The 27,593-nt window shown below is 39.6% G+C and overlaps 1 protein-coding gene and 1 non-coding gene across 2 annotated transcripts in view; one reads left to right on the top strand and one right to left on the bottom strand.

Moving 5' to 3' along the window:
- Positions 1-27,593, top strand: part of FHL5 (four and a half LIM domains 5) — a 59,223-nt gene that overhangs the window by 4,105 nt on the left and 27,525 nt on the right. The gene's annotated exons all lie outside the window — the stretch shown is intronic.
- On the bottom strand, positions 10,320-10,391 carry TRNAW-CCA. The gene has a single exon. It is a non-coding gene; the product is annotated as a tRNA-Trp (tRNA).

Genomic DNA, 27,593 nt, shown 5'->3' with positions numbered 1-27,593 from the left:
TGGCCTGGAAAATCCCATGGACAGAAGAATCTGGAGGGCTACAGTTCATGGAGTTGCAAAGAATTGGACACGACTGAGCAACTGAGCCCTGAGCACAAGACCTTGAATAATTTAGCCTCTATCAGTTCAGTTCAGTCACTCAGTCATGTCCAACTCTTTGCGACCCCATGAACTGCAGCACACCAGGCCTCCATGTCCATCACCAACTCCCAGAGTTCACTCAAACTCATGTCCATTGAGTCGGTGATACCATCCAGCCATCTCATCCTCTGTCGTCCCCTTCTCCTCCTGCCCTCAATCCCTCTCAGCATCAGAGTCTTTTCCAATGAGTCAGCTCTTCATATGAGGTGGCCAAAGTACTGGAGTTTCAGCTTTAGCACATTCTTTCCAAAGAACACCCAGGGCTGATCTCCTTCAGAATGGACTGGTAGGAATTCCTTGCAGTCCAAGGGACTCTCAAGAGTCTTCTCAAACACCACAGTTCAAAAGCATCAATTCTTCAACGCTCAGCTTTATTCACAGTCCAACTCTCACACGACTACTGGAAAAATCATAGCCTTGACTAGACAGACCTTTCTTGGGAAAGTAATGTCTCTGCTTTTGAATATGCTATCTAGGTTGGTCATAACTTTCCTTCCAAGGAGTAAGCGTCTTTTAATTTCGTTGCTGCGATCACCATCTGCAGGGATTTTGGAGTGCACAAAAATGAAGTCTGGCACTGTTTCCACTGTTTCCCCATCTATTTCCCATGAAGTGATGGGACCAGATGCCATGATCTTCATTTTCTGAATATTGAGCTTTAAGCCAACTGTTTCACTCTCCTCTTTCACTTTCATCAAGAGGCTTTTGAGTTCCTCTTCACTTTCTGCCATAAGGGTGGTGTCATCTGCATATCTGAGGTTATGGGTATTTCTCCTGGCAATCTTGATTCCAGCTTGTGCTTCCTCCAGCCCAGCATTTCTCATGATGTACTCTGCATATAAGTTAAATAAGCAGGGTGACAATACACAGCCTTGACGTACTCCTTTTCCTATTTGGAACCAATCTGTTGTTCCATGTCCAGTTCTAACTGTTGCTTCCTGACCTGCATATAGGTTTCTCAAGAGGCAGGTCAGATGGTCTGGTATTCCCATCTATTTCAGAATTTTCCACAGTTTCTTGTGATCCACACAGTCAAAGGTTTTGGCATAGTCAATTAAGTAGAAATAGATGTTTTTCTGTATATCTCTTGCTTTTTTTATGATCCAGTGGATGTCGGCAATTTGATCTCTGGTTCCTCTGCATTTTCTAAAACCAGATTGAACATCTGGAACTTTATGGTTCACGTATTGCTGAAGCCAGGCTTGGAGAATTTTGAGCATGACTTTACTAGCATGTGAGATGAGTGCAATTGTGCGGTAGTTTGAGCATTCTTTGGCATTGCCTTTCTTTGGGATTGGAATGAAAACTGACCTTTTCCAGTCCTGTCACCACTGCTGAGTTTTCCTAATTTGCTGGCATATTGAGTGCAGCACTTTCACAGCATCATCTTTCAGGATTTGAAACAGCTCAACTGGAATTCCATCACCTCCACTAGCTTTGTTCGTAGTGATGATTTCTAAGGCCCACTTGACTTCACATTCCAGGATGTCTGGCTCCAGGTGAGTGATCACACCATCATGATTATCTGGGTCATGAAGATCTTTTTTGTACAGCAGTTCTGTGTATTTTGCCACCTCTTCTTAATATCTTCTGCTTCTGTTAGGTCCATACCATTTCTGTCCTTTATCAAGCCCATCTTTGCATGAAATGTTCCCTTGGTATCTCTAATATTCTTGAAGAGATCTCTAGTCTTTCCCATTCTGTTGTTTTCCTCTATTTCTTTGCATTGATCGCTGAGGAAGGCTTTCTCATCTCTCTTTGCTATTCTCTGGAACTCTGCATTCAGATGCTTATATCTTTCCTTTTCGCGTCTCTTCTTTTCACAGCTATTTGTAAGGCCTCCCCAGACAGCCATTTTGCTTTTTTGCATTTCTTTTCCATGGGGATGATCTTGATCCCTGTCTCCTGTACAATGTCACGAACCTCCGTCCATAGTTCATCAGGCACTCTATCTATCAGATCTAGGCCCTTAAATCTATTTCTCATTTCCACTGTATAATCATAAGGGATTTGATTTAGGTCATACCTGAATGGTCTAGTGGTTTTCCCTACTTTCTTCAATTTCAGTCTGAATTTGGCAATAAGGAGTTCATGATCTGAGCCACAGTCAGTTGCTGGTCTTGTTTTTGCTGACTGTATATTCTCCATCTTTTGCTGCAAAGAACATTATCAATCTGATTTCGGTGTTGACCATCCAGTGATGTCCATGTGTAGAGTCTTCTCTTGTGCTGTTGGAAAAAGGGTGTTTGCTATGACCAGTGCATTTTCTTGGCAAAACTCTATTAGCCTTTGTCCTGCTTCATTCCATACTCCAAGGCCAATTTTGCCTGTTACTCCAGGTGTTTCTTGACTTCCTACTTTTGCATTCCAGTCCCCTATAATGAAAAGGACATCTTTTTGGGGTGTTAGTTCTAAAAGGTCTTGTAGGCTTCATAGAACCGTTCAACTTCAGCTTCTTCATCATTACTGGTTGGGGCATAAACTTGGATTACTGTGATATTGAATGGTTTGCCTTGGAAACAGAGATCATTCTGTCATTTTTGAGATTGCATCCAAGTACTGCATTTTGGACTCTTTTGTTGACCATGATGGCTCCTCTGTTTCTTCTAAGGGATTCCTGCCTGCAGTAGTAGATATAATGGTCATCTGAGTTAAATTCACCCATTCCAGTCCATTTTAGTTCACTGATTCCTAGAATGTCAATGTTCACTTTTGCCATCTCCTGTTTGACCACTTCCAATTTGCCTTGATTCATGGACCTAACATTCCAGGTTCCTATGCAATATTGCTCTTTACAGCATCGGACCTTGCTTCTATCTCCAGTCACATCCACAACTGGGTATTGTTTTTGCTTTGGCCCCATCCCTTCATTCTTTCTGGAGTTATTTCTGCACTGATCTCCAGTACCATGTTGGGCACCTACTGACCTGGGGAGTTCCTCTTTCAGTATCCTATCATTTGGCCTCCATAGTCTTCTCCAAAACAGACTTTACTATTGCACTGAAGGGCACACCTAGGCATGCACATGTGTACACACACACACACATAACACACTCTACTTCTCAGTCACAGCACATGACCTTCTGCAAAGTAGGAATTGAGCAAATGCCTCTTTTCTGCCAGGCCTCCATGGGCACTTCACAGAGCTCTCTGCCCACAGACCTAACTCACCTAGTCGTATTCAGGTGCTCCTTTCCCTGGAAAGAACTTACAGACCACCATCTACCCAAATCTATGTTTGGTACCACTTTTTCATATTCTCAAACTGCCAATGTACCCTCTTGGGCTCGCATTATAGTCTCATTTATTTATCATCTATAAGACTGTATGCTCCATTAGAGCAAGGGACTATGGCAATTATTGCAGACTTTCTAGCATTTACACACTGTTGCAAGTTTCAGATGATCAGTAAGAAAGAATGCATTTTATTGACACAATCCAAAGACCATAAAATGAGACATGGAGACAGGGAACAAAGATTTAAGATCTGATGTAATAGAATGAGCTTCTCTACAAATGCTGCCTCTGGGTTGCACTGTTAACCCACTGGAAAGGGGGGAAAAAAGTTTTAAATTCATTAAATAAGTTTGCAAGGCTAAAAAGTCAGTGCAAGAGTGACAGTGTGATATAGAGGAAAGAGTCAAAGCTTTGAAGTCTGGTCCATGTTGAGTCCTCTGTGAACTTGAGCAAATTAGTTCACCTCACTTCCTTAAATGGAATAAAAACACCCTTGTAGAATTTTGTTATAGAATAATGCTACCAGTAGTCGTTTTTACTTTTTTATCTTCTCAAATTCTGCTTATACAATTCTGCTGCTACTGTACCTTAAGAGTTTCCTTTGCTTATTCATTTTGCCAGAGAATTATCAATGGACCTTGAGTTTTATTTTGCAGTAGACCATTTGGATGTATCAGATTCTCCCTTCTTATTATTTAAGAATACACTTTAGGTTTTATTTTCAATTTAATTGCAATGATAACATGCGCTGAAGATAATGGGGAAATTGGCTTCTGAGATTCTTGCTTTCCAGCTTGATTTTGTTCTCTTTAAAGATCTTTTATATTTAATGATTCTTGCTGTTCTTAAGACAATTTAAGTAAAATGCCATTATCATGCAATTCCTAATACTTCCTAAAAGTCTGTTAATAGCTGTCCTGGTCAAGGTATCAAACTATTCATCATTTTCCTGACAGAATCAAAAAGTCATGTTCATTCCTTCATAGAGTCACTCATTCATTCAAGTAGATAAAGTCAGTATAGTATTAATATCTATAAAAATATTGGTCAAGGTGTTCAATTTTTCTTATATCATGAATCTCTCCACTGTGCTAATAACCATTTCATGGGTGAACAAGGAGATGCCTATGATAAAATTTGACCAAGGCTTCTCAGTATAGAACAATGCTTTGACTTTATGTAAAAATTTTTTCTTCACATTAAATTCAACATTTCTTTAGCAGTTCACAGATACAATTTGCATGCAGGGAGGAAAAAATGCATCTGACATCAAGCTATCATCTCACCTAAATGAAGGAAGGTGTAAAAATTATTTCTGGCCTTGTAATTAAATTCATTCTATCAATTTGATGCCTCGAACAATTCTACACTTATACCATTACAGAAGATTCTAATCACTGAGAGTTTTTTTATAAACTGTATTACTACAATCTAATTTTGTTCAATATTTTTCCTTATTTTCAAAGTGATATATTACACATTGTACAATTTTTAAAGTAATGAAGAGTAAAAACTCTTTCTAAAAATCTATAACTTTAATAAATAATTTTAACATTTGAGCATATTTTCTTCTAAACTTGTTTTCTACTCTTCAAAAATATTTATGTGGTCAAGATGACACTGATTATTTAATTTCTACATTTTTCTCACTTAAAGCAGTATTAGGAGAATTTTGCCATGTCATTAAGTAATTTTCCAAACACCATATTAATAATTTCTAATGTTATTTTAAAAGTCATTTAGTAAATAATTTTATATTTTTTAAGCAGTGTGCAGAAGTTCTTCTCAAACCCTAGGTAAGTATAATTTAATAAACAGTCAACAAAATATAACTAAAAAACACAAAATGTATTTTATATTTTCTGTAAATGGAAAAGACAGTAAATATTTTAGATTTCAAAAACTATTCAACTCTGCAGTGATAGTTCAAAAGTAGCCATAGACTGTAAATGAAAGACTGTGTTTCAATAAAACTTTATAGACACTGAAAATTGAATGTCATAAATTTCACGTAGCAAAAAAAGTATCCTTGTTTTGATTTTCTTTGATCACTTAAAAATGTAAAAGCTATGCTTAGGCCTCAAGCCATGCAAACACAGATTGTGGCTGGATTTTTGTTCTTGAGATGTAGTTGGCAACCTCCACTCAGCAGCCTAGTTCCAAGAACCTTGGCTTCACCAAGTTTGAAAAAGTTCGATGAACACAGAAATGTGAATATATTCTTAAGGAGAGGTAAATAACTTTTATTAGGTGCTAAGAAATTCTTTTTTATTATTTAAATTTATTTATTTTAATTGGAGACTAATTACTTTACAATATTGTATTGGTTTTGCCATACATCAACATAAATCCACCATGGGTATACACATGTTCCCCATCCTGAACCCCCCTCCCACCTCCCTCCCCGTACAATCCCTCTGGGTCATCCCAGTGCACCAGCCTCAAGTATCCTGTATCCTGCATGGAACCTGGACTGGTGAGTCATTTCTTATATGATATTTTACGTGTTTCAATGCCATTCTCCCAAATCATCCCACCCTCTCCCTCTCCCTCTGAGTCCAAAAGTCTGTTCTATACATCTGTGTCTCTTTTGCTGTCTCACACACAGGGTTATCATTACCATCTTTCTAAATTCCATATATATGTGTTAGTATACTGTATTGGTGTTTTTCTTTCTGGCTTACTTCACTCTGTATAATAGGCTCCAGTTTCATCCACCTCATTAGAACTGATTCAAATGTATTCTTTTTAATGGCTGAGTAATACTCCATTGTGTATATGTACGACAGCTTTCTTATCCATTCTTTTGCCAATGGACATCCAGGTTGCTTCCATATCCTGGCTATTACAAACAGTGCTGCGATGAACATTGGGGTACATGTGTCTCTTTCAATTCTGGTTTCCTCAGTGTGTATGCCCAGCAGTGGGATTGCTGGGTCACAAGGCCATTCTATTTCCAGTTTTTTAAGGAATCTCCACACTGTTCTCCATAGTGGCTGTACTAGTTTGCATTCCCACCAACAGTGTAAGAGGGTTCCCTTTTCTCCACACCCTCTCCAGCATTTATTGCTTGTAGACTTTTGGATCACAGCCATTCTGACCAGTGTGAAATGGTACCTCATTGTGGTTTTGATTTGCATTTCTCTGATAATGAGTGATGCTGAGCATCTTTTCATGTGTTTTTAGCCATCTGTATGTCTTCTTTGGAGAAATGTCTATTTAGTTCTTTGGCCCATTTTTTGATTGGGTCGTTTATTTTTCTGGGATTGAGCTGCAGGAGTTGCTTGTATATTTTTGAGAATAATTCTCTGTCAGTTGCTTCATTTGCTATTATTTTCTCCCATTCTGAAGGCTGTCTTTTCACCTTGCTTATAGTTTCCTTTGTTGTGCACAAGCTTTTAATTTTAATTAGGTCCTATTTGTTTATTTTTGCTTTTATAAGATATTCTTAAGCTAAAACCGTTTAAGAATTACTGTTGTAGATAATAGACCCGAAAGCACTTTGTAAACCACATGTGTGTGTTAGTCGCTCAGTCATGTCCGACTGTTTGTGACCCTGTGGACTGTAGCCTGCCAGGTTCCTCTGTCCGTGGGACTTCCCAGGCAAGAATACTGGAGTGGGTTGCTATTCCCTTCTCCAGGAGATCCTCCCAACCCAGGGATCAAACCTGGGTCTCCCCTATTGTGGACAGATTCTTTACTGTCTGAGCCACCAGGGAAGCCCTTGTAAACCATAAATCATTATTAAAATACCTATTACTACTTTGAGAAGGCAATGGCACCCCACTCCAGTACTCTTGCCTGGAGAATCCCATGGATGGAGGAGCCTGGTAGGCTGCAGTCCATGGGGTCACTGAGGGTTGGACATGACTGAGCGACTTCACTTTCACTTTTCACTTTCATGCATTGGAGAGGGAAATGGCAACCCACTCCAGTGTTCTTGCCTGGAGAATCCCAGGGACGGGGGAGCCTGGTGGGCTGCCATCTATGGGGCTGCACAGAGTCGGACACGACTGAAGTGACTTAGCATAGTATAGCATAGCATTAGTACTTTGCTTATGATACTTTTCACTCAGATACCAAGTGATCTGAAAAAAATTGATTAATGAAAATAAATGTAGGTAATTATCAGAATTCTATCTGAAAAACTGATGCTTAAAATTCAAAAATCTTATGAACTGTAATCTAAAGAGGGAGTAGCTTACAAGTTAAATTACTAAAGACATTTAAAATAGAATCAATGGTTATTCTGATCAAGGTAATTAAAATATTTATTTATTGTTTGTTTTTTGACTGAGCCAAGAGCTTAGAAATAACACTATTCATTCCTTCACTTTGTTTTTGTTAAGTTTTAAACTACAAAGTTAAAATAATCAGAGAATCCTAATTTACCATTCTGATTAATAAAAACTAGCCTGTGTATGGAGAAGGCAATGGCAACCCACTCCAGTACTCTTGCCTGGAAAATCCCATGGACCAAGGAGCCTGGTGGGCTACAGTTCATAGAGTCGCTAGGAGTCAGATGCAACTGAGCGACTTCACTTTTACGCATTGGAGAGGGAAATGGCAACCCACTCCAGTGTTCTTGCCTGGAGAATCCCAGGAATGGGGGAGCCTGGTGGGCTGCCGTCTATGGGGTCGCACAGGGTTGGACATGACTGAAGCGACTTAGCAGCAGCAAAGAACTCGGACTCAGTGCTCCTTCCTGTTGCCAGGTGGCTGCAGTGGGCTCCCTCCAGGAGAGCAGAGTTTAGGCCTATGCCTTGACAAATCCCACTGGAGGGAAGTGGGAAACACTTGAGTGGGGTCCTTTGCCCAGTTGCTTCTCAGTTAAGAGACCTCCCAGGTAGAACAGAATTAGCAAGTGAAGGGACAAACATTTCACCTCCAAAACTTTCCAAAGACAAATTCCTTTACATGGCCAGTTTAGAAGTCTGAGAGAAATGAGAGATTCTTTAATATGATTTTTAATTTAAAAAATATTCCTGCTTCTTTGTATAAATGCAAGCTCTGCTGGAATAGAGCTATTCAAAAAACCGTAAAGGATGATGCTATTAAAGTGTTGCACTCAATATGTCAGTAAATCCAGAAGACCCAGCAGTGCCCACAGGACTGGAAAAGGTCAATCCTCATCCCAATTCCCAAGAAGGATAGTACTAAAGAACGTTCAAACCATAGGACAATTGTACTCATCTCCCATGCTAGTAAGGTCATGCTTAAAATCTTGCATGCTAGGCTTCAGCATTAATCAAACCAAGAACTTCTAGATGTCCAAGTTAGGTTTAGAAAAGGAAGAGGAATCAAATTGCCAACATTCCCTGGATCATAGAGAAAGAAAGGGAATTTTAGAAAAACATCTACTTCTGTTCCATCTACTACACTAAAGCCTTTGACTGTGTGGATCATAACAAACCATGGAAAGCTCTTAAAGAGATGGGAATACTAGACCATCTTATCTGTCTCCTGAGAAAGCTGTAGCAGGTCAAGAAGCAAGTCAGAATGCTGTATGGAAAAACTGATTGGTGCAGGATTGAGAAAGGAGTATAACAGGGCTGTCTGCTGTCATTCTGCTTATACCTATATGCTAAGCACATCATGAGAAATGCCAGGCAGGATGAGTTACAAGTGGAATGCAGATAGGTGCAAGAAACATCAACAACCTCGGATATGTGGATGATACCACTCTAATGGCAGAAAGTGAAGAGGAACTAAAGAGCCTCTTGATGAGGGTGAAGGAGGAGAGTGAAAGAGCTGGCTTAAAACTAAATGTTAAAAAACTAAGATCATGTTATCTGGCCCCATTACTTCAAGGCAAATGGAAGAAGAAAAGGTGAAAGTAGTGACAGAAATCCTCTTCTTGGGCTCCAAAATCACTGTGGGTGGTGACTGCAGCCATGAAATCAGAAGACGATTGCTTCTTGGCAGGAAAGTTATGACAAACCCAGACAGTGTGGTGAAAAGCAGAGACATTACTCTGCTGACAAAGGTCCATATAGTCAAGGCTGTGGTCTTCCCAACGGTTATGTATTGGTGTGAGAGCTGGACTGTAAAGAAGGCTGACAGCCAAAGAATTTATACCTTCAAACTGTGGTATTGAGAAGACTCCTGAGAGTCCCTTGGACTGCAAGGAGATCGAGCCAATCAGTCTTAAGGGACATCAACTCTGAATACTCTCTGGAAGGACTGATGCTGAAGCTGCAGTGCCAGTACTTTGGTCACCTGATGCCAACAGCTGACTCACTGGAAAAGTCCCTGATACTGGGAAAGACTGAGGGCAGAAGGAGAATAGGGCATTAGAGGTTGAGATGACTGGATGGCATCACTGATGCAATGAACATGAACTTGGGCAAACTTCGGGAGACGGTGAGGGACAGGGAGGCCTGGCTTACTGCAGTCCATGGGGTTGCAAAGAGTCGAACACAACTTGGCGACTGAACAACAGTAACAACTGTAATTTTAGTTTAGTATAAATTTAAGTCATCAATGTAAACTGTTGAAATGCCAAATAAGAGAGACTTTCAGTTGATGTTATATGTCCCAGGCCTGCTTAACAGAATGGTTTTCAGCCAAGCAAGAAGAGAGCAGTAGGCTAAAATTATTCATAGCAACGTGTAGTTGAGTTTTGAAAGTTCTGACGTGTAACAGTAAGTGACCTTTCACCTATCCAGGTATGGACCACCCTCCAAGTGTGGTCCCTCTAGCAGCTGTAGCAATGATCTCTAGCCTAGTCCACACCCCCACCTACCGCTTCCCACACAGCTGTGTGGAGTCCTTGCTGCTTTTCCCCACCTTTACTTAGATAGTGAAAGTGAAAGTGAAGTCGCTCAGTCGTGTCCAACTCTTTGCAACCCCGTGGACTGTAGCCTACCAGGCTTCTCCATCCATGGGATTCTCCAGGCAAGAATACTGGAGTGGGTTACCATTTCCTTCTCCAGGGGATCTTCCCAACCCAGGGATCAAACCTGGGTCTCCTGCATTGGAGGCAGATGCTTTAACCTCTGAGCCATCCAGGAAGCCCACCTTTACTTAGAGACTTGCTTTTATTCCACCTTCAAGCTACAGATCTAAACATGCACATGGGTTCCCAATTGTGTCTGACTCTTTGCAACCCCATGGACTGTAGCCTGCCAGGCTCCTCTGTCCATTGGATTCTCCAGGCCAGAATACTGAAATGGGTTGTCATTTCCTCCTCCAGGGAGTTTTCTCTACCCAGGGATGGAACCTGCATCTCCTGCATTGGAAGGCGGATTCTTTACCACTGAGTCACAGCTCTGGATGAAGCTTTACCTGACATTTTCTAGAAATCTCCTAAAATTTCCAGGGCATCCTGTGCCTACATCCAAGTTTTTATGTCCAGATGCCCTCTCCTTCCTCCTCTCACTCCCTCTCATCCACAATATTTAGTGAGTGACTAGCACGTGTTGATAATATGCTAGACATGAGCCAGTTTGGGGCCAACATAGCATCTGTCCTGCCTGAAGCTCCCTTTTGAGCAGGAAGGACGATTAACTAGGGCTATGGTGCACAGTGTGTGCTGACATACAGAGAGCTGTGGAGTTTTAGAGCCAGGACTCTGGTCTGGTGGCAGAGTGATGGAGTAAGGTGCTTATGCGTAAGTCTCTCCCATGCCAGAGTAGAAGTTTTTCATAAGGAGAGACCCAGGTTTACCTTCACTGCCAAGCACTATGTTAGGCACTCAAGAGCTCTTTGTGAAAACTACAGAAATAAAGCTCACCGTGTTCAGAGAACCGTTTGATGTTGTTGGGTTTAAAACTGAAGAAACCAGGTCAACGCAGATGCCAGATTTTGAAAGGTCTGAAACTCTATGCTAGAGAACTTAGACCAGGAATAGGTCACAGAAAGCAATGTTATTCAAAGACAGTCATTTAAAGACTCTGGATCAGTCCGATTTCTAAAGTAGGAGGGGAGTGGCAGTTTGACCCTAAATAGTTTTCCTATGGCCAAAGCTTCAACTTTCTTCCTGCATTCATTCAACAGATACTTAGGCCAGGCTCTCTTTCAGGTGCCAGGGACACAGGCCTGAACAAGGCAGAGGGCTCTGCTACCGCTAGTGTGACAGGTTGGCAGGCCTTAAAAATGCGCACATTGAGTGAGCTCTGGGGTGAAAATGAAAATAACACTAAATCGTAAGCAGTACTTGTCAACTAATACTGTGAACATTTGGTTTCCAAAGGAATGGCAACAGATTGTCCCCTTTGCTTTATACACAGAATTAGCATAAACAACCTGAGATCCACACATTGTATTGCCAAAGCTGTAACCCACAAGTGCTGAGTGAAGGCCACGAATACTTTGGGTCCAATCATTTTCCTTTGACAGATACCAAGAACTGACTCTGGTTAAATCTCTGAGACTGAGAACAGATAAAAATTAGAGCTGATTTTAAAGATTACCCTGTAACTATTTCAGTGGCCACCCACTCCATCACCAACAAATTTGAAACTGTCAAGAGAGTAGCTTGTAATTATTGATTAGTGTTATCAACAAAATACAGGATATAACCCTGCCTTGTATTTTTTTAAATCACATTCTGGGTAGGAGGATTATTTTGCTTCAGGCATAAATACTAGGAAAACTAGTTAGCCTTAATCTCCACCCCTTCTCCAACCCAAATCCAAACTCCCTCTTCCTAGCATATAAACTCACACAGACATACACACAAACACACACACCACACATGCACACACATCATTACCTCAATTTTTTAGGTGAGGATGTGGAAGATAAAGCTTTTCTTCCCAACTGCACAGTTAATCAGTAATAACTATAACAAAGGGCTTCTCTGGTAGCTCAGAAGGTAAAGAGTCTGCCTGCAGTGTGGGAGATCTGGTTTGATCCCTGGGTCGCGAAGAGCCCCTGGAGGAAGGCATGGCAACCCACTCCAGTATTCTTGCCTGGGAAAATCCCATGGACAGATGAACCTGACTGGCTATAGTCCATGGGGATGCAAAGAGTCAGACACGCTGAGCAACTAACACACACAACTATAGCAGAAACCAATAGAAATTGAATTGTCTCGAATGTTGGGGGGAACATGTACTTGCTTTTGAGGCTAATGACATGGTTTTGTACAGCTAGTGGCAGCTTGCCTTCAGGCATGTAATGATCGCCTCTCTTCATGCACATGAGGCTGTAACCTGGACACAGTGAAAAGGTAGAGTGCTGGATACAGATAGTGCCAGCACTAAAGAGCCTCTTGATGAAAGTGAAAGAGGAGAGTGAAAAAGCTGGCTTAAAACTAAACATTCAGAAAACTCAGATCATGGCATCTGGTCCCACCACTTCATGGCAAATAGATGGGGAAACAGTGGAAACAGTGACAGACTTTATTTTCTTGGGCTCTAAAATCACTGTAGATGGTGACTGCAGTGATGAAATTAAAAGACACTTGCTCCTTAGAAGAAAAGCTATGACAAACCTGGACAGCATATTAAAAAGCAGAGACATTACTTTACCAAAAATGTTTCATCTACTCAAAGCTATAGTTTTTCCAGTAGTCACATATGGATGTGAGAGTTGGACTATAAAGAAAGCTGAGTGCCAAAGAATTGATGTTTTGAACTGTGGTGTTGGAGAAGACTCTTGAGAGTCCTTGGTCTGCAAGGAGATCAAACCAGTCAATCCTAAAGGAAATCAGTCCTGAATATTCATTAGAAGGACTGATGCTAACACTCCAATACTTTGGCCACCTGATGCTAAGATCTGACTCATTGGAAAAGACCCTGATGCTGGGAAAGATTGAAGGCAGGAGAAAGGGATGACGGAGGATGAGATGGTTGGATGGCATCATCGATTCAACGGACATGAGTTTGAGCAAGCTCCGAGAGTTGGTGATGGACAGGGAAGCCTAGGGTGCTGCAGTCCATGGGGTTGCAAAGAGTTGGACGTGACTGAGCGACTGAACGGAAGTGAACTTCACCTCTTCCCTTTTTAAAAAAATCACAGCGGTAACCAAAGCTGTCATTTCATAACAAAGTTTCGCCTGTGTTTGTATGAAAACAGTGATAGCACATGGCTTCTATACGGAACCTGGAGATCTGAATTCTGGATGAAGTTTTTTCAATGACCACTCTGTAAGCTTAAAAAAGGTCAATTTGCCTTCCTGGACTTCAGTTTTTCTCACATGATAGATGAGAGGAATAAACTAGAGAATTTCAAAAATCCCTCTCAGCTCCTAGATCTAGTGATACTGTGAAAATGGGCTGAAATCAGAAGCATTTTTTAAAGAGAACGAAAAATATCAAAATGACTGCAGCACTAGACGCTTTCTCTCTAAATCTTATTGTATCTATAGGGGATTCCTTTCTCCAAGTTTCTCTATAATTCTTCTACGTCTCCACATCTTCCTTCCTTCTTTATCTTTCCTCATCCTTGTTGTAATGACTGAGATTTAATTATTTTAGTAAACTATTGAAGTAAAGATTGGTTGGTTGTACAACTAATATATTGGGAAGTGGAAGTCAATTCTTTCTCTTTCCTTTAGAGAAATGAGATCATGCAGACCAAAGTTGAGAAACTAATTGTGTGAAATTACCAAACCAGTGGTACATGCAAGACTCTTTAAAATGGGTCACTAAACTGGCATTGAATTTCAGCTGATTTTAAAGAAAATCTCATTTCTATTTAACAATTTGGTCCTAAAGTTCAATCTTTACTAACTAGTAATCTAGTCTGAAAAGAAGTTTAATTAAAATTCGTCTTGATTAGCAATGTGGGTATTTCCTTCTAAGTATTTACGAAATTTTATTTGGAAGATATATTCCATTTTCTGGAAAAAATACTAGATCTATAAACATCCTCTTTGGAGTTTAGTTTCTATCCCTGTAAAATAAGGAGTTAAAATTGATCTATCTCTTCTAGTCTTTATGTTCTATCATCAAGAACAAGTGACTTAAGTAAGTTTAGTCTTTTGATTTAAGATTTCATTTAGTTTTTAAAATAGGTCATTTGGTACAAAATTCAAAGGGTACAAAAGACTATATACAGGCAGAAAATAAATCTCACTACCTTCCCAGTCTCTTCATCGCTGTTTTGAGTTTCTTTAAGAGTGACTAGGTATTTTTTTTTTTTTTGGCTGATTTAGTTCTTTATTATTTTTTTCCTCTCACTTTTTAAAAAATTATTATTATTTTTTTTACTTTACAATATTGTATTGGTTTTGCCACACATCAACATGAATCCACCACGGGTGTACACGTGTTCCCAATCCCATACCCCCCACCCACCTCCCCACCAGGTATTTTTAAGTTAAGTGTTGATTAATGAGAAGGTAAGCTTTTTTTGATCAGTACCAAATGTTATAGCACTATTAGGATAACAAACTATATATATTCTTAAAATTTTCTACCATTAATTCCTATATATTTCAGCAAGGTTTATTTTTCCATAACTCATAATTGTTTTAAGGTATTTTGATATATATTATCTAATTAGCTTCAAAGCACCATCTATGGGTGTGATTTACAATATTCTACCTCATAAGGCAGAACACAAATGTCATATTTTTCTGCCATATATGTATTTAGATGCTTCCAAAATGCAAAATGGAATGATTAGAGTAGTTTTATAAACTGGTTCTTTGACTTGTCCGTGCAAAAGTCATGAAAATGATCAACTGAGAGTTAAGAATTTCGAGAATGAGTGGAAATTGTGTTCCTATGAAGAGGAGCACTTATGCCTTATGGTCAGCCCTCAGTGGCAGACTGCTGGGATTGCCACCCTCTCCCCTGGTCTGTGAAGGACCAAGGAGAATCCCTACTAGAAGTTCACGGGAGTATAAAGGCTGCAGTGACTATTACTGTTGAAAACAGAATAAAAAGGTCCAAAGAGACACCTACTCCAAACCTGTATCCATCTATTAAACTGCTGGTAGACTTGCAAAGACAAGACATTGGCTACCCTCTGATTTGCCTACCAGTTCAGAGAAAAAGAAAGAGTATCTGGTGTCTCCTCCCTAGAATTTAAGGGAAGATAGTTTATACCTGGCATGCTTCTAGTCACTAGAGATTCATAAGGATGCCTTCCACCAGAATATTCAAGACAGGTGGTACTTCAGCTTATTTTCTTGATCTTGAGTCATCATCACTTTCAGTAAAAAATGACTAAGTTTTATCTGAGGCATTTTAAAAGGCCATTCAGTAAGTGCTGGACACTTCCAGGCTCCATGTGGAGCACAGAAATGAGTAAGATACAAAGTTAAGTGGGTCTTTGGAAGCATTACTAAGAACAAAACTAGTGAAGGTGATGGAATTCCAGCTGAGCTAATTGAAATCGTAAAAGATGATGCTGATAAACTGCTGCACTCAATATGCCAGCAAATCTGGAAAACTCAGCAGTGGCCACAGGAAAGGATCAGTGTTCATTTCAATCCCAAAGAAGGGCAATGCCAAAGAATGTTCAAACTACTGTACGATGCCTCATTTCACATGCTAGCAAGGTTATGCTCAAAGTCCTTCAAGCTAGCCTTCAGCAGTACATGAACTGAGAACTTCCAGATGTACAAGCTGTGCCTAGAAAAGGCAGAGGAACCAGAAATCAAATTGTTGACATTCATTGGATTATAGAGACAGCAAGGGAATTCCACAGAAACATCTAATTCTACTTTATTTACTACGCTAAAGCCTTTGACTGTGTGAATCACAACAAACTGTGGGAAATTCTTAAAAAGATGGGAATGCCAGACCATCTCACCTGCCTCCTGAGAAATCTGTGTGCAAGTCGAGAAGCAACAGTCAGAACCAGCCATGGAACAACAGACTGGTTCCAAATTGGAAAAAGAGTACATCAGGGTGTATATTGTCACCTGCTTATTTAACTTATATGCAGAGTACATCATGTGAAATGCCAGGCTGCATGAACCACTAAGCTGGAATCAAGACTGCCGGGAGAAATATCAACAACTACAGATATGCCACCCTAGTGGCAGAAAGCGAAGAGGAAGTAAAGAGCCTCTTGATGAAGGTGAAAGAGGAAAGTGAAATAGTTGGTTTAAAACTCAATATTCAAAAAAACTAAGATCATGGCATCTGGTCCCATCACCTCATGGCAAATACAAGGGGAAAAAGTGAAAACAGTAACATATTTTCTTTTCTTTGGCTCCAAAATCATTGTGGTCAGTACTGTAGCCATGAAATTCAAAGACATTTGCTTCTTGGAAGGAAAGCTATGACAAACCTAGACAGCATATTTAAAAGCAGAGACATCACATTGCCAACAAAGGTCCATCTAATCAAAGCTATGGTTTTTCCAGTAGTCATGTACGGATGTGAGAGTTGGACCATAAAGAAGGCTGAGCTTCTTTGATGCTTTCAAATTGTGATGCTACAGAAGACTCTTGAGAGTCCCTTGGACTGCAAGAAGATAAAACCAGTCAATTCTAAAGGAAATCAACCCTGAATATTCATTGGAAGGACTGATGTTGAAGCTCCAGTACCTTGGCCACCTGACGTGAAGAGCTGACCCATTGAAAAAGATCTCAGTGCTGGGAAAGAGTGAAAGCAAAAGGAGAAAGTGGCAACAGAAGATGAGATGGTTAGATAACATCACCAACTCAATGGGCATGAATTTGAGCAAACTCTGGGAGATAGTGAAGGACAGGGAAACCTGGCGTGCTGCAGTCCATGGGGTTGCAGAGTCAGATACGACTTCGTGACTGAACAACAACAAAGATACAGTGGTTGCCCTCGGTGAGCCTACGTTATGGTCATAAGGAGTACAATAACCTCCTCCTCCTCCATAACTTATAACAGAAGTTGGAATATAAACATTATCTAAAAGAAACACAAAGGGCCTTCATTGAACATACTGTAATACAACTTATAAAGGTAACTCATGTACTTTATATATACATTATAAATTCATATATCTTAAACTGCAAAAATGTCTGCAGCTTTAAGTTAATACTTGAAATAGAACTTGTTGAAAGAGTCTATTTCAGAAGGCCCAGAAAAGAGGTCCTTTTCCATCATTATGTTTTATGAATTAGAAGAAGGTCATAAACCAAAAGAATCTATAATACACATTAATGCCAGGATACATAAAAACCAGTATATTATATGATTAGACTTATCTTATTCTTAGGAAAGAACTGCGTGATTGATTGTGAACTCTTATTTAGTCCCCTTAGTTAAATGACTGCAAGTTCTTCCCAATTTGTTTAACTGGAGTTGTCATTTTAAGCCATTTTTCGACTTAGAAAACTATTTTATAGGGTCTATTAGACAAAGGATACATTTATCATTTTATATTGGCCACCTTCCAAATAAAGCATACTCTTCACTACACTGGAGAGTTTCTAATGTTATTTTTCATCAGAATAGAAGTGGTTTCTCATATTTAAAAACATATTTATTGGAAGAAAAATCATGGAAAGTGTTTTTTGCTTGATTCTTCTATATTCTGAGTAGCATTACTTTTAGGTTTTCAAGATTACATGGAGTTAAGAAGCATCAACCAGACTGTTGTGACTAGAGCACTCAGTTCATCTTTCCTAAATTTCTGGATCTGTGGTTATTACCCTAACCTGCTCTCAAGCCACTGTGTAAAGTGAATATGTTTATCATCTTCTTAAGATGAATTAATTAAGGCTAGAGTTTTCTCATTACTAATGATGGAAGGAAATTAGAGTTTATTTTAAAACACCAAGAAAACAAAATAGCTGTCTTGGTTTTATAGTGATCAAATCACAGTGTCTTTATAACACATGACATTGAACTCAAAAATTGAAGGAAAAAAGGTACAAAAGACATTGCATTTCCTGTCTGATGAAGCACATTCCACTAGGCCATAGCAAAATTCTCCTGTGATCTTGTGAACTCAAATACCCGGCGCTGTAAGGAATTCAGCTGACTAGCATGTGTTAGAGATTCAGTCCTTTTAGAGCAGACTTAGTTTCTACAGTGGCAGGTCACACTTCTTGCTAAATATACTTGTATCTGTCAACAGATGCAAGAAAAAGCAGGTAGAAACAGCGTTAAGTAGACAAATCAGTGAGCTCCCTCCCCAGTGTTGAGAAAACTACTCCGGCTCAGATGGGGTTTCCCTGGTGGTGGTAGTGGTAAGGAACACCCCTGCCAGTGCAGGAGACACAAAAGACGTGGTTTCAGGCCTTGGGTCAGGAAGATCCCCTGGAGTAGGAAATGCCAACCATTTCAGTATTTTTGCCTGGAAAATCCCAGGGACAGAAGAGCCTGACCAGCGATGGTCCATGGGGTCTCAAAGAGTCAGACATGACTGAAGCAACTTAGCACAGCACAGCACACAGGGCTCAGATACTGAGAGTATTTGGTGAGCATGAAGAAGGTGACCTCAGATAGAAAAGAAGACCAGCCAAACAAAGCAAAACGAAACAGAACCAAAAAACCATCACAACTGCTATCTTCAGTATTCCATACAGTACTCGAATTTTTCAAAAAGCTTAGAAATGGGTGAAGGAAATATTCTCTAATATTTGCATCAGATCTGCAGTTATGTTTAGATTAGAATCCACTTTCAGGAAATGAGGTTGATTTGGGGGATTCACAGGCAGGAAATACCCTGCCACTACTATGTGCAGACTCGATGTGAAACATATTTACATAAATTACCACATTTAGTTCAGTCCTCATATATACGGGATTCCCTGGTGGCTCAGAGGTTAAAGTGTCTGCCTGCAATGAAGGAGACCTAGGTTCTATCCCTGGGTCAGGAAGCTCCCCTGGAGAAGGAAATGGCAACCCACTCCAGTATTCTTGCCTGGAGAATCCCATGGACGGAGGAGCCTGGTGGGCTACAGTCCACAGGGTCACAAAGAGTCAGACACGACTGAGCAAATAGTCTAGTCTTGTATATACCAAACCCCAGCACTAAATGAGAACTCAAGACTTTAAGGAGATCCTCAGGCAACCTAGGAATAGTATTTGCTCTTCCAGAACAACTTTTACAGAAATAATAGCAAGTTGACAAGGAGTAGAAGGGAAGACAGCTTATACCTATTGAAAGGATAGTGGTTCCTTCAGGATAAAAACTAAGACAAGCCTAATGATGGATTTAAGAGCAGGAAGTTTGGTATTTCAATAGGCAGAGGCCTAGATAATGCAGTTTCACCTTAAAAGTGGTATTCTTTATGTCTTTAAACTTTTCTTATATCCCAGTGAGGAAAAGAATCAAGGATGGTATCAAAACCATGTATTTTTGAGAGCTCTACTTTTTCTATTTTGTAAAGAATACAACATTTGATAAAATATGGTTATTCTTATATAGTACCATGAACTACATTTTACCTCTGTATCAGTAATAGCTGCCATAACTACATGATTGTGAAAGTAATCCCTCCAAGAAAATCATACAAAGCAGTTGTTTTCTTTGTTAGTATCCACAGAACAAATTAACCAGATGGAAAGCTCTTGTCAGCTGTTTTGTTTCATGGGAGAGCAGTGGCATCAGCTCTCAGGAGAATTCTCATTTGACCTCTCTACACAAAACATTCAGCTTCCAACAAACTGAGCTTGTGAATACATCCCTAGAGACTAATATCAAACATTCCACCACAATTCTATGATGCTTGTTTTAGGTTATTTTTGATTAATGGCCTGAAGTTATGGCTTTAGTTATTTTTAAAATTGTTTGTTGAGTTTTCAAAAGTAGTGTTTGAGGGGTTAGGAAAATAGCCTCCTTCTTCAAAATAGGAACTACAGTTATAATTGCACATTTTCCATCAAGTCAAGTACACCTACAGCCAACTCACTCATGCCTTTTCCATCCCAATCTCACTTGATACTTTAGTAGGATCATACGCTGCTAATGATGTTCTCATTTCATAGTTAAGGAAAGTAAGTGCCAGAAAGATTACATTGTTTCCATAGCACTCATTTCTATGCTACGGCTAAAGCAACTACTGCAACAAACTACAGCCTCTGCATTCCAACCCAGTATTCTCTGTATATTATGTGTTGGGTTATAAGCAAAAACCAGATAATAAAGTACACACAGGCCTACTCAACTCCACCGTCAGAACTAGGGAAAGAAACAAAGGAAAAATCTAAGAGTATGACTTTACTAGTCATTCTAACTCCTTAGCATTTTCAAATCTGAGAATTTAAATTTTTCTACTGTTCAGTTCAGTCGCTCAGTTGTGTCTGACTCTTTGTGACCCCATGGACTGCAGCACACCAGGCTTCCTTGTCCATCACCAACTCCCGGAACTTGCTCAAACTCATGTCCATCAACTCGGCAATGCCATCCAACCATCTCATCCTCTGTCATCCCCTTCTCTTCCTGTCTTCAATCTTTCCCAACATCAGGGTCTTTTCCAGTGAGTCAGTTCCTTGCATGAGATGGCCAAAGGATTGGAGTTTCAGCTTCAGCATCAATCCTTCCAATGAATATTCAGGACTGATCTCCTTTAGGATGGACTGGTTGGATCTCCTTGCAATCCAAGGGACTCTATAGAGAGTCTTCAGCACCACAGTTCAAAAGCATCAATTCTTCGGCCCTCAGCCTTCTCTGTAGTCCAGCTCTCAAATCTATACATGACTACTGGAAAAACCATAGCTTTGACTAGATGGATCTTAGTTGGCAAAGTAATGTCTGCTTTTTAAAACACTGTCTAGGTTTATCTATGACAAAGCTTCAAAGGAGCAAGAGTCTTTTAATTTCATGGCTGCAGTCACCATCTGCAGTGATTTTGGAGCCCCCTAAAAATAAAGTTTCTACTGTAAAACATATATTAATACTTATTTCATCTGCCCTAGTTTACACAGACTGTGGAGGATGTATTTCTTCATATATCTCACTTGACTCTGCCCAAGTTCTGTCAAATTCAGTCACTCAGATAACACTTCAGTGAAGCAATACTTCAGCTAACATCACAGATTTCAGAAGACAATGACCTTGCAATCTTGGTAAAGACATGATTTGTCTCTGAAAATCATATTCACAGGCTGTTGAAGCTTCCAAAAGAGAACTGAAGTATCTGATCATAACAGTTCAAAAACTGTTAATGGAAGCTTACTGGTACCCACAGTTTAGAAAGAAACCCTTTAATAATATCAATAGATTAGCCACCTTCTGCTGGTTCCTTGATACCTTCCTCAGCTGGGATTTAAAGGGCATTCTAGCTGACTTCTTCCGGGAAAGTGAAAGGACCCTCCTTGCCATAGACAAGAAGCTTCCTTGGAGCTTCACCTTCTGTTCCCTAATCTCTGTCTCAGTCCTTGGATATATTTGCCAAAGATATAATAGATATGAATTAATTTACTATTGAAGTCAAATATGCAAATCCTTAACTTTTTTATTCTTGAACCTTTATCTTTTATGCTGTCGATAGAATCCTCTATGTTTTCCTTAGGACTTGTCTTGGATTCTGAGCTCACGGGAAATAGGATGTTTTCCATTCATTCATTTCTTCAGTCATAAAACATGTGCTGAAGCCCTGCTGTGCTCAGACATGAGACACACAGAAGTAGGGCTTCATCCCTCCCTTGAGGAGCTTAGAAGTGAGAAAGACACACAATACAAATGTGGTGAAACCCCACATATGTATGAACTAATGAGAGCCACTTCTGTGTCCTCAGAGATCTGAGCAAGCTACAGAGAAGGATTTTTAGCTGGACCTTGAGCCATGAGGAGGTGGACAAGGTAGGGGATGAGAAGGAGAAGGTCATTAAAGATAGAAGAAAAGTCATGTGTGAAGGCTCAAAGGTATAAAAAGACATAGTGCATTTGAACAATAGGGAGTCATGCATGCATACTAAGTTGCTTCAGTCGTGTCCAACATTTTGTGACCCTATGAACTGTAGTCTGCCAGGCTCTGCTGTCCAAGTGATTCTCCAGGCAAGAAGAATAGAGTGGGTTGCCATGCCCTCCTTCAGGGGATCTTCCCAACCCAGGGATCGAACCCAAGGCTCTCATGTTTCCCGCACTGGCAGGCAGCTTCTTTACCACTGGGTCATTGGAAATGGCTAAAGCATAGGTGAAGGGTTGGTGTGTGTGTGTGTAGTGTGTGATGTGCGGTGTGTGTATGTTTGTACCGCATGGCCCAAGGTTAGGGAAGGGATAGAGAGAGAGTGAGAAAAGCAGGCAAAGTAGTGAATGATCTCCATGCTGAGTAATGGAGCTCATTTTATAGTCAAAGAAGAGTTGTCATGTTTTTCTCCAGGGAAAGGAGATGGTCATGAGTCTGAGAAAGAATTTTCTTGAGCATTATGAAGGACGTTCTGGAATTTCCAGGGAAACTGATCTTATTTAGACAGCAAAATCACCTAGTAGAAATGTGCTTGGTTCCACTCAATAGACTGAGAAATTTTTAATAATATCTTCAACTCTATGTAAGCCACTATTGTCCATCAGAGATATAAGGGGGGTGTGTTTACACAATGACTTAAGGAATGCTTCTGAAGTGGAATCAGTAAGACATGGTATGGCTTCCCTGGTGGCTCAGTGGTAAAGAATCTGCCTTCCAACGCAGGAGAGGCAGGTTAGATCTATGGGTCACGAAGATCCCTTGAAGAAGGAAATGGCATTCTAGTATTGTTGCCTGGAAAAATCCTATAGACAGAGGTGCCTGGCAGGCTACAGTCCCTGGGATCACAAAAGAGTCAGACATGACTTAGCAACTAAACACCACCACCACAATAAAGATATGTGGGGGGGGGGGGACAGGCAGGGAGGGAGGAGAGAATAACTGAAACAAGTGCATTGGCAGACAAGCTGCCAAGGTTATACGTGTATCACCATGGTTTCTGTAACTCCTTATGGAGCATAGAAAAATATACTTTGCTCAATGAGGCTTCCAAAATGCTCTGTACTGACCATCAGCCCACTACCTGCCCTCAGAGCAACAATTCAAATTAAAATACTAAATGGGGAAATTAAGCCCAGGTAAATTCATCTCAGCATAGTTCAAATTAAGATTCTCCATCCACTTTAAGTCTTCATGCAAGCTCTATATATCAATCACATGTTTCAAAGACTTCAATGTTTTGAACTAACATTTTTCAAGAGCACTTTAACATTCCTTATGCCCTTTGGATTTAACTTCTTTCAACTTCTTTCCTAAAGAAAAGCAGAAACAGATCCACTTTACAGAATCAGTGGAAGACCAGAATGGGCAACTGAAGCAATCATGCAGCACTCCCAGATGAGCAGAGATGTATTAGCACAGGCTGAGTAAGGCTCCTATGAAAAACCAGATGAAGATTAGGCCAGAAAGTCCAGCAAACTTTGAATTAAAGAACAGTGCACTTTGTGGCTGAACCTAGAATCTGTCATACAGGCTATAGTAAGTCAGAAAGAGAAAAAACAAATATCATATACTAATGTATATATATGGAATCGAGAAAAATGGTGCTGATGAACTATTTTCAGGGCAGGGGTAGAGAACAGACACAGGCATAGAGGACACAGTGGGGAAGGAAAGGGAGTGATGACCTGAGAGAGTGGCTTTGCTATACGCACACTACCAGCCCCCTTGGTGGCTCAGTGGTGAAGAATCCGCCTGCAATGCAGGAGACCAGGGTTTGACCCCTGGGTTGGGAAGATCGCCTGGAGAAGGGAATGGCAACCCTCTCCAGTGTCATTGCCTGGAGAATCGCCTGGACAGAGGAGCTGGGCTACAGTCCATCGGACTGCAAGAGTCAGACACAACTGAGTAACTAACACACACACACGTGTAAAACAGCTAGCTAGTGGAAAGCTGCTGTATAGCACAGAGAGCCCAGCTCAGTGCTTGGTGATGACCGGGGTGGAAGGGAAGGGACACAGGTACACATCTAGCTGATTCACATTGTCGTACAGCAGGAACTAACATAATTTCATAAAGCAATTATACTCCAATTAAAAAGTTAATGAGAATAGTATACTTTTCAGTTCGGTTCAAGACTCTTTGTAACCCCATGGACTGCAGTACGGCAGGCTTCCCTGTCCATCACCAACTCCCAGAGCTTACTCAAACTCATGTCCATTGAGTCAGTGATGCCATCCAATCATCTCATCTGCTGTCATCCCCTTCTCCTTCCTTCAATCATTCCCAGCATCAGGGTCTTTTCAAATGAGTCAGTCTTCACATGAGGTGGCCAAAGTACTGGAGTTTCAGTATCAGCATCAGTCCTTCCATGACTGTGGCATTATTTTCATATATTTAGCAAAATTTGCAAATCATGTAGTAAAGGTGGAAGTAATCTTAAATATCATTTACTGTATATCCTCTTATCAAGACACATAATCAACTTCATGAATTTATATAGTACTTCTTGCCTCCATGTGGAACTAAAAAGCTGTATTCAAATCAATCTAACAACTTACATTTGATATTTAGAATAAAGGATACATGGTAATTCAACTCCCTTCACTAAATAAAATTCCTGAAAACCACACCAACATATAGACATTGTTGGAAACCAAAAGACCCAAATTATACCCTAGTACATTTCAACTTCTATGATATAATTTGGGATATAATTTGGAGAAGGGAATAGCTACCCACTCCAGTATTCTTGTCTGGAGAATTCCATGGACAGAGGAGCCTGGCAGGCTACAGTCCATGGGGTCACCAAGAGTTACACATGATTACACATGATTGAGGGCTTCCCTAGTGGCTCAGACGGTAAAGCGTTTATCTGCAATGCAGGAGACCCGGGTTCGATCCCTGAGTTGGGAAGATCCCCTGGAGAAGGAAATGGCAATCCACTCTAGTATTCTTGCCTGGAAAATCCCATGGACTGCGGAGCCTGGTAGGTTACCGTCCATGGGGTCGCAAAGAGTTGGACACGACTGAGCGACTTCACTTTCACTTCACTTTCACACATGATTGAGAGACTAAAACTAACACATTTCAACTTCACCATAAAAAATAAAAGCCCTCTCACTTTTAAAGCTTGTATTCTCTGACAGGAAAGTAATAAGACAAAGCTCATGTCTTATTGCCAAGTAATAAGATGAATCTCATGCACACTGGAACCACATTTTGGCTTTGCACAATTCACGGAAAATGAGTATTGAGAAAGAGAAAACTTTGTCTCCTCCCTTTTGCACCTAAATGGTCACTCCCAACTCAGTAGGGGCTCATAGTGATTTGATGACCACTTTGTACATGCTTATTTGGTCTATGTATTCCTAGCGAGCTTTTATAATCCTCTGTCTTGAAAATGCATATGACTGCATATTAGACTTGTAACAAGTGGGACATTTCTCAGAGTTTCCTGACAGTTTATCTCCTAGGTTATCATTCTCAGGTTGGCTTAAATTTCATTTTCCTTCTTGAAAAAATAAATTAATTAAAATGATCATCCTGAGCAACTGCCCTTTGAATCAGCCCTCAACTATCCTCATATCTTCCCTGTTTGGACAATAAATTCTATAACCGCCATAAGCAGGCAAAAATATCCTCAAGGTATTGCTACATGCATCTGGATTACCTCTCTGTTGACAAACATAACAAAAGAATGGTTTAATATATTATAATACTTCTGCACATTTACCACCCACTCATTTTTTAACTATTAAAAATAAAACATATATAAAAAATATTTCTATCATATGCAAAGTATAAGAACTAATTTTGCTTAAAGAAATCAAGTATTTTCAATATATTTGAAACCCTCTGACACTTCCCAATTCCATTTTAACTCCAGAAGTTAATCTTAAACTGAATCCTGATTTTTGTGTTTATCATCTCTGTGCTTTAAGAGCCTTAATAATATTAATTATGTTTAATAACATATTTATCATAATTCCAAATAATCAACTTGGGCGGCTTTTTAACTTTATAAAAATGCAATCCTAGTGTATGTACTATTTTATAACTTGTTTCACTCAATATTGTGAAGCTTATCTGTATTAAGGAGGGCACCTGTAATCCATGTTTTTATTGCTGTACAGCAGTATGTTACATGACCATGCATCTATTAATACTTATTTATCCACTTTTCCTTTGATAGATTTTCAGAGTCTGCAGCTGTTAGGGCTACCATAAACTGGGCGCCATGAGCACTGTCTCAGGTGGTCCCTGCAACATTTATGATTCACACACTTAGGCAAGAAATCACTGAGTCATTTGAAAGGTACATGTTCAACTTTACAATACAATGAAAAAAACTGCTTTTCAAAGTAGTTTTGTCCATCCATATTTCAGTTTTATTTCAGTGTGAGTTCTCGTTGCTCCTTATTCTCACTAACATTTCCTATTTTCAGACTCGATAGCTTTTTCTGACCTTGTGAGTATAAATTATCTCGTTTGCTGAACAGGTCAGTTCAAATTTTACTGAGTAGATTGAGCTTCCTTTAAAATATTTTAGAAAGAAGAATTTTTGCTTATGTCTTTTGCCTATTTTTCTATTGGTTTACCTTTAATTCTTATTGATTCATGAGAATGTTTTATATATCCTGCATAGTAATTCTTTGTCAGTTATATATGTGGCAAATATCATCCATTAATCTGTTATTCTGTGGTTTATCTTTTCAATATTAATAGTATCCTTCAATGAGAAATTTTTAAAATTATCTTTTTATTTGTAGCTTGTGTTTTTTCATTTTTTAAAAAAACTTTCCCTAACCTGATCATAGAAATTTACTACCGTATTTTAAGCTTTGCTTTTATGTTGATGATAGAAGTGTTTTCAATATGGTATAAGGTAGGACCCAATTTCGTTTTTTGACATGTGAATAACCAATTACTTCAGTACCATTTACTGAATACTTTTTCTTTTACTGAACTATTATTGTACGTGTGTAAATGTTTGATTTGATTTTCTATTACATTGCACAGATAGTTTATCCAGTTCTAGCACTTTGCCTTAACTGCTTTAAGTTTTGGTTTTCATGACAAGCCCTCCTACTATCAAAATTTTTAGATATATTGTACTACATTTAATCAGGTATAATTTTTATTATTTTAAAACCTTTTTAACATTGTATTTCTGGGGTATAGAAATTATATATTGGTTTTGTATCAAAGAACTTGCTAAACTCTCTTTCAGTGACTGTTAATGAGACTGAACACAAGTTCATGTTTATCAGTTATTCGAATATCCTCTTTGGTATAGTATCTATTTGAGCTTTTCTCTCCTTTATTGGATTGTCTAGGTTTTTTCTTATTGATTTGTAGAATTTTTATGTGTTCTGGATATGATTCTTTAGTTGATTCTTGCATTGAATACCTTCTCTGACACTTTGGCTATCATTCTCACTCTCTCTGTGTCTTTTGAAAGATTTGTTGCTGT

Source organism: Capra hircus, chromosome 9, assembly GCF_001704415.2.
Source record: "Capra hircus breed San Clemente chromosome 9, ASM170441v1, whole genome shotgun sequence".
In the NCBI taxonomy this organism is placed as follows: domain Eukaryota; kingdom Metazoa; phylum Chordata; class Mammalia; order Artiodactyla; family Bovidae; genus Capra; species Capra hircus.
The sequence above is the reverse complement of the archived record's forward strand: the minus strand, read 5'-3'. Positions and strand labels throughout refer to the sequence as shown.